We start from the raw sequence: 11,408 nt of genomic DNA, 5'->3' as shown, positions 1-11,408 counted from the left end.
ATTTTTTTTATGTTTATTCATTTTTGAAAGACAGAGAGAGACAGAGCACGAGCAGGGGTGGGGCGGAGAGAGCAGGGGGACACAGAATGTGAAGCAGGCTCCAGGCTCTGAGCTGTCAGCACAGAGCCTGACGCGGGGCTCAAACTCAGGAACCGTGAGATCATGACCTGAGCTGGAGTCGGACGCTCAACGGACTGAGCCACCCGGGCGCCCCTGGGGTCAGGTGAGTTTAAATAGATAAGGGATTTAGTAATGGATATGAAGTAAATTATAGAATTATAGAGAAAATAGATTAAAAAGCTTGCGTTTAAGCTTTCACAAATAATGCCCCAACGCAGGTCATATGCAGCATGTTGACATTACCACCATCTGCTGTGGCTGGACATAAAATGCCAGAAAATTATCTCTGTTGCAATTGTTCCCATGCTATATATGCCACCAGTTCTCCATTAGGAAACTTACCTTGGATTACCACCACCAAAGGCCAGTTCTACATAAAGCCTTTCTCTCCATGTTGTTCATATTCAAATGAGAAGATTGGTGTAACATATCTACACACTTGCTGTGAAGGGCGCTGGGAAATGTAATTGAACAGCTGATTCTCCAAGGGAAAACGGACGAGGTGTTTAAATCATTGTCCTCTCCTTTAATTTATCTAACACATTTTTATTTGTTTGCTTGCTTTTTGTTTTTAGCTAGAAAAGCTTAATCGAGCTTCACAAAGTCTTCTTTTGTTTATTTCATGTGCATCTACTCTGTTGTCATCAACACTGTCATGGTCATTATTCATGCAGGTGTTCATGTCTCCTCTAGCAGAAAGAAACTGGATTTGTGTTCCGATTGCTGAAATGAATTCTCTTCATTATGGCTTCTGAAGCACTTCAGACAATCAATTACCATTTTGTTATTATTATTACCATTATTCGGTTTCTCTGAGTTCATAACTGAATGCTGAAATATTGTTAATGATGTGAATCTCACTGTCAGCAAAAGACAAAGTCACAAGTCTGTGCTCATAGACTTGTCCTCTCCCACCATAAAGGACAGGGTAATTCAGCCTTCATGTTTACTTCTTGGAGGAGAATGGGCAACTCAAGTGGGATCAATCTTGACCTTGGCTCAGGTTCAACAGATCAACAGTGATTGACAACCTAGTTCTGGGAGCAGGGTCAGGTCCTCGCCCCCATGCTCTGACCCTATTGTGTTGATTCCCCTTGGGGAACCCATTGGGAAGCAGATCCTTACCAATTGCATCAGCAGGGGCATCCACACAACCACTCACCCTTTCCCAGGCTTCCAAATCCTAGAGCTTTTGTGACCTGATTTAGACAAAGTCCCCTGGAGATGGTGCATGAAAGTGTTGGTCCCCCTTCTAGAAATGTCTCCTAGTCCTATTGTCAGTTCCCTGGAAGGGTTGTATATATTTTTATGTACATAGTATATAAGAAAACACATATTTTTACAAAAAAAAAAAAACACTTCTAAAACTCTATCTTGAAAATATTACAGTACTAGGTAAAAATTTAAGTGTAAATATATTGAGGTTTTCTTAATTAAATATATTGGAAATAATCTGTACATAAAGAATGGCAATTATTTAAGGAAAGTTAGATATAACCCTGTTGGCTCAGTTTAAAATCACATTCAAGGAAAATATCTTGAGTTTTTGTAGAAATGATATGCTATAGCCTTAACCATACATCAGAATGAAAAACGGTATGCACACTATCTTTGAAGAGAGATGCACCATATGTTTTCCTGACTTGAAATACTTTTTCTTTGTTTTCTTTGACACCCTGTCTCCTGACTTCCCTTCCAAATTTAGGCCTCCTATTTCTTTCTTCTCCTTCTGAGTGTTCCCTCTCTTACCTGATCTTGAAGTGTTGGTTGTCTGTGGGGCTCAGCCCTTCTCCCCCTACACATGCTCCCAAAGGAAGACACATAATATCACACGCTCTCTTTCTGAGAAGGGGAAACTTCCACAAATCTCTTTTTAAACAGTTAGTCTTCAGTTAAAGGGAAACAACGAGCTGAATCATTTGGACCTTGCGGCAGTTAGGGTAACCTCGGGGAAGCCGACCACCATGAGTGACACAGAATAGAAGGTTTGTCATAGCATTTCACCATTATGCAGTGGTAGAGTCAGTGCAGATGGTCAAGAAGACGCCTCTGCTTGTGGCGATGGGCTTGAAGTTGGGGTAGGCCTCAGGGCCAGCAGTCAGGGAGAAAAGGTAGGTGCAGAGACCAGCGAGTGAGCACCAGTTGGAAACTGGGGAGAGAAACAGAGTCTATCTGCCTTTTCATTTGCAGAATCAGTCATGTGTAAGGCCTGTAGTGCTAGCTGTTCAGGGTCATAGAAAAGCTAAAATAGGAGACCCAGGGCAGGTGCAGTTTCTGCAAGGAGAACCATTGGATAGGTCTGGTGCTCTCCCCTGATTTTTAGAGCTCACACGAAATGACTCTTCCCCTTTTTTTCTGCCCTGAAAGCCTCCTCCACATTTCTAATCAGGGCCAAAACCCTAAGCTGGAATCATGCAGGTGACGAGTTCTGAGAAACGTAGTCCAGCCTAGCTCAGCTCACACAATACAGAGCCACCACTGTCTTCTGACATCATATGATTCTGGGATATAAATTGTATATAGAAAGGAAAGTACAGGAAAGGAAATTGTATATAGAAAGGAAAGCTTTCTATAAATTGCATACAGAAAGGAAAGTATAAAGAAATAGACTGTTTTCAAACCAGGAAGCTAAACAATGAATTCATTTACTGACTGAACAGGGAAAGATAAACTAAGATTAAAGATGACTGGGCTCTGTTTTTTGTCATCGGCGACAGTTTTCCGTGTTGCGCTCCTTGATACTGTGTACAAAGAGATAAGGAGGATTGGCTTGTCAAACTGTGGGACTCAAAGCCTGTGTTTCTCCTTTGAAAATGAAACCCAGGATCTTTGTTGGTAAGAATGTCAAAGTTGGAAAGTGTGGTTTCAATAATTGGAGCCAGTCTTAAAACACAGCTCATGTGCGAGTAGTGATCACTCATAAATTGTACAGATTGGCATCACTTTGTTCTCGCTGGACTCCCAGGAAACTCGTTATTCTATTTCTTCTTCCTGTCCCTTATTGTATGGTGCTTAGGAATTCAGACTCTGGTGTTAGACTGCCTGTGCTAGAATCCTGGCTTTGCCACATAAGTATGTGGCATGTGACCATGACCTTGAGCAATTTTCTATGACCTAAGTTCCTAACATGTAAAATCATCGTAGGAATTGCATTTGTGCTGTTGGGTTGCTGTGAGGATGGAATGAGTTAAAGATGTAAAGCAGCAGAAGAAAGAGACCCTGGTATACAGAACGTCCTCACTGAGTGGTAACTTTTATTTTAACTCTCGAACTTGAACTGAACCCTCTCTGCCACTCACTGTTCGAGCTTGGCAGAGCATCCAGGGCCTGGCAGAGCTGTTAAACTTACTGTCTCTGCCTTCCAGTACATTTTTAGCAACACTGAATTAAATACAAGTGCTTCGGACAGCTCTGGACCAATTTGTAGTTGTGTGTATCTTTGACATTAGGCAACCTTGTCCAATCTTATGGTTTAATTACTATAAACATTCTGAAAATTCCCTAATGTGTTTTTCCATTTTGAACTCTGGACTGAAAATGTTCCCAAATGTTTTCATCTGGAAGGTCTCGGCAGCACCTCGAACGCAGTATTTCCAAAATAAAAGTCACAACTGGCACCACCACGACCATATAATATCTTTTTCATATTATATATATATATATATATATAATATGTGTATATATATATAATATGTATATATATATATAATATGTGTGTGTGTGTGTGTATATATATATATATATGTAATTTATTTTGAGATAGAGAGAGAGAGTGGGAGCAGAGTAGGGGCAGAGAGAGATTGAGAATCTCCACACTGTCATCACAGAACCCAACGTAGGGCTTGAACTGACAAACTGTGAGATCATGACCTGAGCCAAAGTCAGAAACTTAACCAACTGAGTCACCCAAGCACCCTAATATCTTTTTCCAGTTCAGTAAATAACATGACCCAGTTGCTTATTCGAGATACCCGGATGCATGCAATTGCTTGCTTTGCACCAGCTATCTTGCCCTTGCTTCTCTGTTTATTTTGATGAGCCCTATGCTCTTCTGCATTTTCAACAATGCATCTTTACTGGCTCCTTAAAGTCATCAGTAAAATATTCTGTATTTTCCCCATCCAAAATACAATTTGCTCTAAAGCTTCTTTCACTTAACTTCACATCTGTTTATCCTGTGGTAGTTTGAGTTGTGGGAATTCCTTTCTACATCCAGTTTCTTGTTCCTAATTTCCTTTCATGATTAATCAAAAATTAAGTATGTTTCTTGTTTCCTTGAAACTACTAACATAGTTCATTCCAGGGTCAACAATGAACTACCAGTATTTAATATCAAGGGACAATTTTTCAGCTCCTTCTAAATTCGTCTTACCAGGAGGTGAGATTCCCGACTGTATCCTCCTTTTTGAAAAGTACTCTGTCTTTGTTTTTCTGACTCTACACTCTACTAGTTGTCCCTATCTCTCTGTTTACCTGCCTTCCTTCCTTCCTTCCTTCCTGCTTTCTTTCTTTCTTGCCTCCATTTCAGGCTTTTCTTTATTCTACTTACAGATGAATATTTCTCAAAGTGCTCTCCCAGGTCCTGTTCTCAGTCTGTAAAAATCCACAGTCTATCTCATTTATTCCTGTGTATTCTGTATTTATATATATGCTGACAAATCATAAGTCTATATCTAAGACATACAGAATTTCCTGAGTTTAAACCCGCAGTCCCGTTGCACCTTCCATGTCTCTATTAGGATACCTCCTTCATGTTTCACATTCAACAGGTCCCAAATGAGGCTTGTCATCCCTTCTTGCCTTCTGTATTTGCTTGTTGTCCAATGTTTCCCATTACAGAGGAAGGTCCCATCACTTTCCTCCTTCTCTCCCTTCTTCCATAGCTCAAAGATAACTGAGTTCTGCCATCATACCAATTCAATATTTCTCAAACCTGTTTTTTTTTTCTTCTTTTTGTATCTGTATCTGCAAGTCAAGTTAGTCCTATCATCATCATCCTCTTATTTACGGCAAAATCTTCATCTTTGGAGTTTTACCTCTGGTCTTTCTCATACCCACTGATAATCTATATAGTATTCAAAGTGATCCTTCTTAATTGAAAATTGTAACATTGCAACTCCTTTCTTAAAACTTTCAGCTCCTTTTTCCTTATCTTCAGGTTAAAAAAATCATACTCACTGAATTGATTTGCAATTATTATTATTATTTATTATTATTATTATTATTATTTTAAACTGAGGGGTGCCTGGGTGGCTCAGTCATTTGTGTCTGACTCTTGATTTTGGCTCAAGTCATGATCTCATGCTTCATGACCTCATGCCCTGGGTCAGGATCTTTGATGACAGCATGGAGCCTGCTTGGGATTCTCTTTCTCCCTCTCTCGCTGCCCCTGCCCCACTCACACTCTCTGTCTCTCTCAAAATAAATAAATAAACATTAATAAAAAATAAACCAAGGAGTTCCCTACTCATTTATTACAACTTCATATTGTAATATCCCCACCTAATATTATTCTATTCTATCCTGAAATGCTTTCACTTGTGTGAGCTCACCATTACCATCGCCAATCCAGGGAAGGCTCATTCCCACATGTTTTTGTCTGGTTTACGGCTGGTGGTCTTTCCACCTAACAGTTGCAGTGGATGGTTTTCCATGGATCTCTAGAAATGTCTGTCTCTGTACTAATTCTTACAATGAATCTTGAACTTTCCCTCACATAGCACAAAGCAAACTTTAATGTTAGTTCTGTTTGATCATTGGTTTTTACCCAGCAATTCTAAGAATGAGGAAGGGGCAAATCACCTATGTTTCATCCTATCAATCTCCACTGCCAAGCCCAGAACGGGTATTTAGTAGTGACGTAAGTATTGATAAGTTAATTAATAAATGACTACTTTATTTCCTACTGTCTGACTGTCATCCACTTTTTTTTTTAATTTGGTGACTTTACAGGCTAAACGATCCATTAAGAATATTATAAAGTAGAGTCATTAAAACTTCTCTGGTCCTTCATTTTAATGGAACAGTTGTGGAATCCCTCAATAAAACATGATTTTAATTATTGTTAGGAGTTACATAATACTTATTAAGGTAGTGAGCCTTTGTTTACTTTTAGTGTACTAAGAGGTTTTAAAAATCATGAGTCAATTTTGAGCTTCATCAAATAGCTTCTCTAAAGTAATAACACGTAAGGGGTGCCTGGGTGGCTCAGTCGGTTGGGCGTCCAACTTCCAGTCAGGTCATGATCTTGCGGTCCATGAGTTCGAGCCCCGCATCGGGCTCTGGGCTGACAGCTCAGAGCCTGGAGCCTGTTTTGGATTCTGTGTCTCCCTCTCTCTGACCCTCACCTGCTCATGCTCTGTCTCTATCTGTCTCAAAAATAAATAAATGTTAAAAAAAATTAAAAAAAATAAAGTAATAACACGTAATGGTAAAAGTCTTCTGAATATTTACTAGTTGCATGATTTTGGGCAAGTGTCTTAACGGACTTGTGACTAAATTTCCTTACCTGTAAAACGGACATCATTATAATAGTTAAAGTGAATCATACATGACATATGTTGATATTTAATATTTTATTGTAGAGGTAGCCCCAATAAAACCAAGGTGTAGAGTATGGTCATGAGAATGAGTGGGTAAAATTCAGTAGCATTGAAAGGAATTGTGGCTGAGTTGATCTAAGAAAATAACACACATCATTGGCAAAGGTGATGAGAATCCAGGATGTTTTCCTTGCTTGAAGGTGAGAGTCTATTGTCACAATGTTTTTAATAGACAGTTTGACATTATCTGTGAAAAATAAAATGGGCCTAGCCTTAGTCCTGAGTTGCTAGAAATTAACTCCTTAGAAGGAACTATTTTGATACATTTCAAAGATATAACTTAAAGGCTACCGTTAGTAACATTATTTGAAATTTTGAAAAGAGGGATAAAAATACGGGTTTGTTGAAAGCATGCTATATTGATATAATGAATAATGTGCCACTGTGTAGAGCAATACGCTGTCATAAGGAAAGGTATCTAACACTATTTTATCAAATACAATAGCAATTGTGAGTCCATTATATTTTGCTATGATACTGATTTGCAAATAAATTACGTATTATAATGAAACTTGTCACTATGTCTTTCATCCCTGCTTTTACCAGGCGATGCTCAAAGTATAAAAATATCTGATCTTGTCACCCACCTACTTGTAATGCTGCATGACTTCTCCTTTTTAGGATAATGAAGATAGTACTTGTCGCAATTTGTGTTTCACTGTGTGATCTGGCTCCTTTCCAGAGCTCCAGACTCATTGCACAACGTATCTCCTGTTTCCGTCTACACTGCAACAACTCCAACTTTCTGTTCTTTCTCTACACGATGTGCCCCCTGCCTCAGCAGAGATCTAGGATCTCAATAGAGATCACCTATTCAACCCTTCAGATCTCAGGCAATTTTCCTTCTTCAAAAACTAAGTAAGTACTTATCTGTTCCTCACATTAAATCAAATTCCCACATTAGACGCTTTCATAAATCACCGATCTCCCCATTATATTCTTATCAATACTGTCCCTTAACACAGCATGCTATCGCCTGATACACATCTGTCTGCTCCACTGGATTCTACACATCCTGAGTGGAAAATCTCTCCTTTAGCCTTCATCATTTTATCATCATTCCCTAAGACAGGATGAGGCACACACATAGTAGGGAAAAAAATTAACATATGGCTGATGATTGAGAGTTGTATTTATTTGATGATATATTTACCAGTTACAGAAGAGTGTTTTTCTATGGAGGATCAGTTAGTGGAGATTCTTACTTTTTTTCTTTTTTTCCTTTTATAGTATTGCACATTGTGACTGTATTTACAAAAAAACATGAACTTACTCTTACCGTTAGAAAATAAAAATATCACAAAGATATTTTTCTGCAGGAAAGTCTTCGAGTCTGTAAGCTCCATGGATGTCAGGACTATTTCTGACTCTCTTAGGAATAGAATGTCTGTCAGAGATGTGTAGCTGGAATGAATGAACATGACACATTATGTCTTCCCTGTATATCCTGAAATGTAGTATTTCAGCTAGACAACAAGGAGTGTTCTACCTGTGTTCCCTCAGCAAGTATAGCAGAAAGTGTAGCAGCTTCACCGCCAATACCTACAGTTATAGCGGTTCTTGTGGTAAAATTGAAATTAAAAGATCATAATATAAGCACAGTTCATCTCTCGACTTAACATTTGTCTATAGAATCCATTGATTCACTGTCGTTCTTTTCATGTCTGTATATGAAATATACAGACATGTATATTACTGTATATTACTTACAGAGAGTAAGTAAAATGCATTAAAAATTTTCTGAATATGCCTTACAAAGTCGTATCTCAGAAGGACATAGTAAAGTAAATATTAGGAATTATGACTTAGAGCAATTTAAAATTATTGGCATGCTATTGATCTGTAGATCAGGCCTTGTAAGTATTCATCCAGAATCTCAGTGGCTCGATGTAGTTCTCCTTAAATTAGCCTATTTGAACAGATAAACACTGGAAATGGAAAGAGAGGAGCACTGTGTCTTGTAGATACACCCCTGGGAAGCTTACAGCCTCATAGTAATGATTGAACAAAAGAAAGAAGATGTCAGAATTCAGAGTTTACAATTACTAAAGCACTAAAGCTAATTTTAAGGCATTTATGTTTGCAAGAAGGTCATCATTGCAGTCATTTTAAAACATCTACCCTTGAATAAGTTTAAATTACTAAAATCTCATTTACCACTAAGGAAACGTAAAAAGGTGGTTAAGCCCTGGCTCAAATTATCTTTCAATTGCTTAAATATTCCTGACTCATACTGATTCCTGATTTGTACTGATATAATGTTAAAGTCTGTGTGTGTGTGTGTGTGTGTGTGTGTGTGTGTGCATAAAATGACTGATGTACAATTCACATAATGAATTATTGTACAAGGTCTATAGGATGTCAAAAGCATTACTAAATGTCACAAGACAAGTGGAAAAGGGTGGGGCTCGTTCAAGGGAAGATGTGTGGGTTTAGCGTTTAAGGAGAAAAATAGATCTTAGCTAATAAGGAAGACACAGTAAAGGGGGAAGTTTTGGAGTGATCTGGACACGCACAAACAGGAAGTGGACCGAGTGCTGTTATGGTCTATAGATAGACCACCAGACAAAGAGTTTCAGGAGACACAGTAGAAAGGCTCAGGCAAAAATTAAAGAGCTCCGAATATATGGTTTTCTGAATGAGAATAAAACATAAAACTGGAGGCAGAGGGATAAAGAGGAAGATTACAAGTTAAGATAGGTTGTGAGCAAGGTGGAACGATCATACTCTCTGACCCCAGTGTCTCTCTGGAAGAAGCAGAAGTGTCTCTTTGGACAACCACTTTAATCTTGGTAAAATTATCATTTAGTTATTTATAAAGGCAAATAACTATAATTTTTAATAATTCCTCATGTAAACTAAAGAGTGTGTGCATATTATAATACTTAATGGCATATATCCCCTCTTTTCTCTCTGATGTATCAGCCTTCCTTATGGACAGGTGTGGTGGTTCAAGAACTAGCATGCCACCTCAATACATCCTTGTTTTATTGAAGAGATACAGGAACAGGAACATATGGCAGCAGCTATCACTTGTTAAAAATCTGTCAAGCAGCTATGATTTTTACAAGTACGTCTTGGACAGAGAACACTGGGGACCATTTTGAGCATCACCCATTGGTGGCCAATTTATGGATGCAAAGACTTCCATGAAGAGTTGGTGCCTTGGGAGTATTTGTCACTTAATTGGTCCCTTCATTCACCTTCTTGTCTATTTTAACACACATATGCGCTCTTTATCTGTGTAACATGTCTCACCAGCTAGTTCTTTATTTACCTTCAAATGGTTATAAACTTCATTGATTTCATCCATCCTACTTGATTTACTTGTTCTTTATAACTGAAGTGAATATTCTTAAATGGCATGGTGAACCCACATCACAAGTAATATTATAAACTAAGAAGGAAGAATAGAAGTAGAGAATGAACTAAGATGGGTAGGATATTCTGAGATATACACATCCATATACTCATATGTTCCGAGTTTAGAGAGTTGATAGTTGATACAGTCCAGGGACTTGTGGATTTAGAGTGTCAGGAGGGTGTTTACTAAGAAGGCAAGGATAGCAAAGGTAAGAGACTTGACTCAGCCTATTGGAGATCTGGGTTTATATAGCATATAAATGATCCTTGGGGCACCTGGGTAGCTCAGTTGGTTAAGCAACTGACTTTGGCTCAGGTTGTGATCTTGCAGTTTGTGAGTTCGAGCCCCGTGTCGGGCTCTGTGCTGACAGCTCAGAGCCTGGAGCCTACTTCAGATTCTATGTCTCCCCCTCTCTCTACCCCTCCCCTGCTCATGCTCTGTGTCTCTCAATAATAAATAAACATTTAAAAAATTATAAATAAATAAGTAAATAAATAAATACATGATTCTGAAGTCCATTCCATATCCAGAAGTGATGGTAAGATTGTTGCATTTGGGGAAGAATGTTTTGAGCACAATCAAAAAGAGCATCCACGTGGAGAAATGGGAAAATGGTGGGGAGTATGGGATCCAATTTTGGGCACTAGTGTTTCCAGTGTAAATACACCCTCAGAACTGAATCACAAAGGATTGATTTTTTTAAGTGTCTGAAACAGCAGTATTTCTAGAATTATTAAAGCACAGTTCTACTTCTTAGGTTTTGCTGATCATCATCTGTCTTCAGAGTGAGTAAATTCTTGAGGTCTTTGGGTAATGCATGTGGCTTAAGTTAATGCTACAGCATTGAGCTTCCTGTTGGTATATCATACATGAAGGCTAAAGCAACTAATTTGAAAAATAAAATAAATGCAATCCAATTTCAATCTATTTTTTGTTTTATTTTAGAGAAAAAGAGAGACAGAAAGCATGAGACGTGGAGAGAGGCGGGGGGTGGGGGGAGAGAAAGAGAATCTTAAGCAGGCTCCACACTCAGCACTGAGCCTGACAACGGGCTCAATCCCCCAACTCTGGGATCATAATTAAAACCAAGAGTTGGAGTTCAATCGACTGAGCTACCCAGGTGCCCCTCAAATTTCTATAAAAATTCATGAAGTGAGTCATATTTTTTTTTCTCTGAGTAACTCCTAATCATCTGCAATAACCTGAGCTTCTCTGAAAGCAGTGCCTTGAAACCTGAAGATGTCAACACAGAGCATAAAGACACAGAAACCAGGAATGGAACAAATCTCAAAGAATGAAGAAAAGAATGCAGTCAGGAGGTA

The sequence above is a fragment of the Panthera uncia genome, chromosome A2, assembly GCF_023721935.1.
Source record: "Panthera uncia isolate 11264 chromosome A2, Puncia_PCG_1.0, whole genome shotgun sequence".
Classification (NCBI taxonomy): Eukaryota; Metazoa; Chordata; class Mammalia; order Carnivora; family Felidae; genus Panthera; species Panthera uncia.
This window is presented reverse-complemented; position numbering follows the sequence as displayed.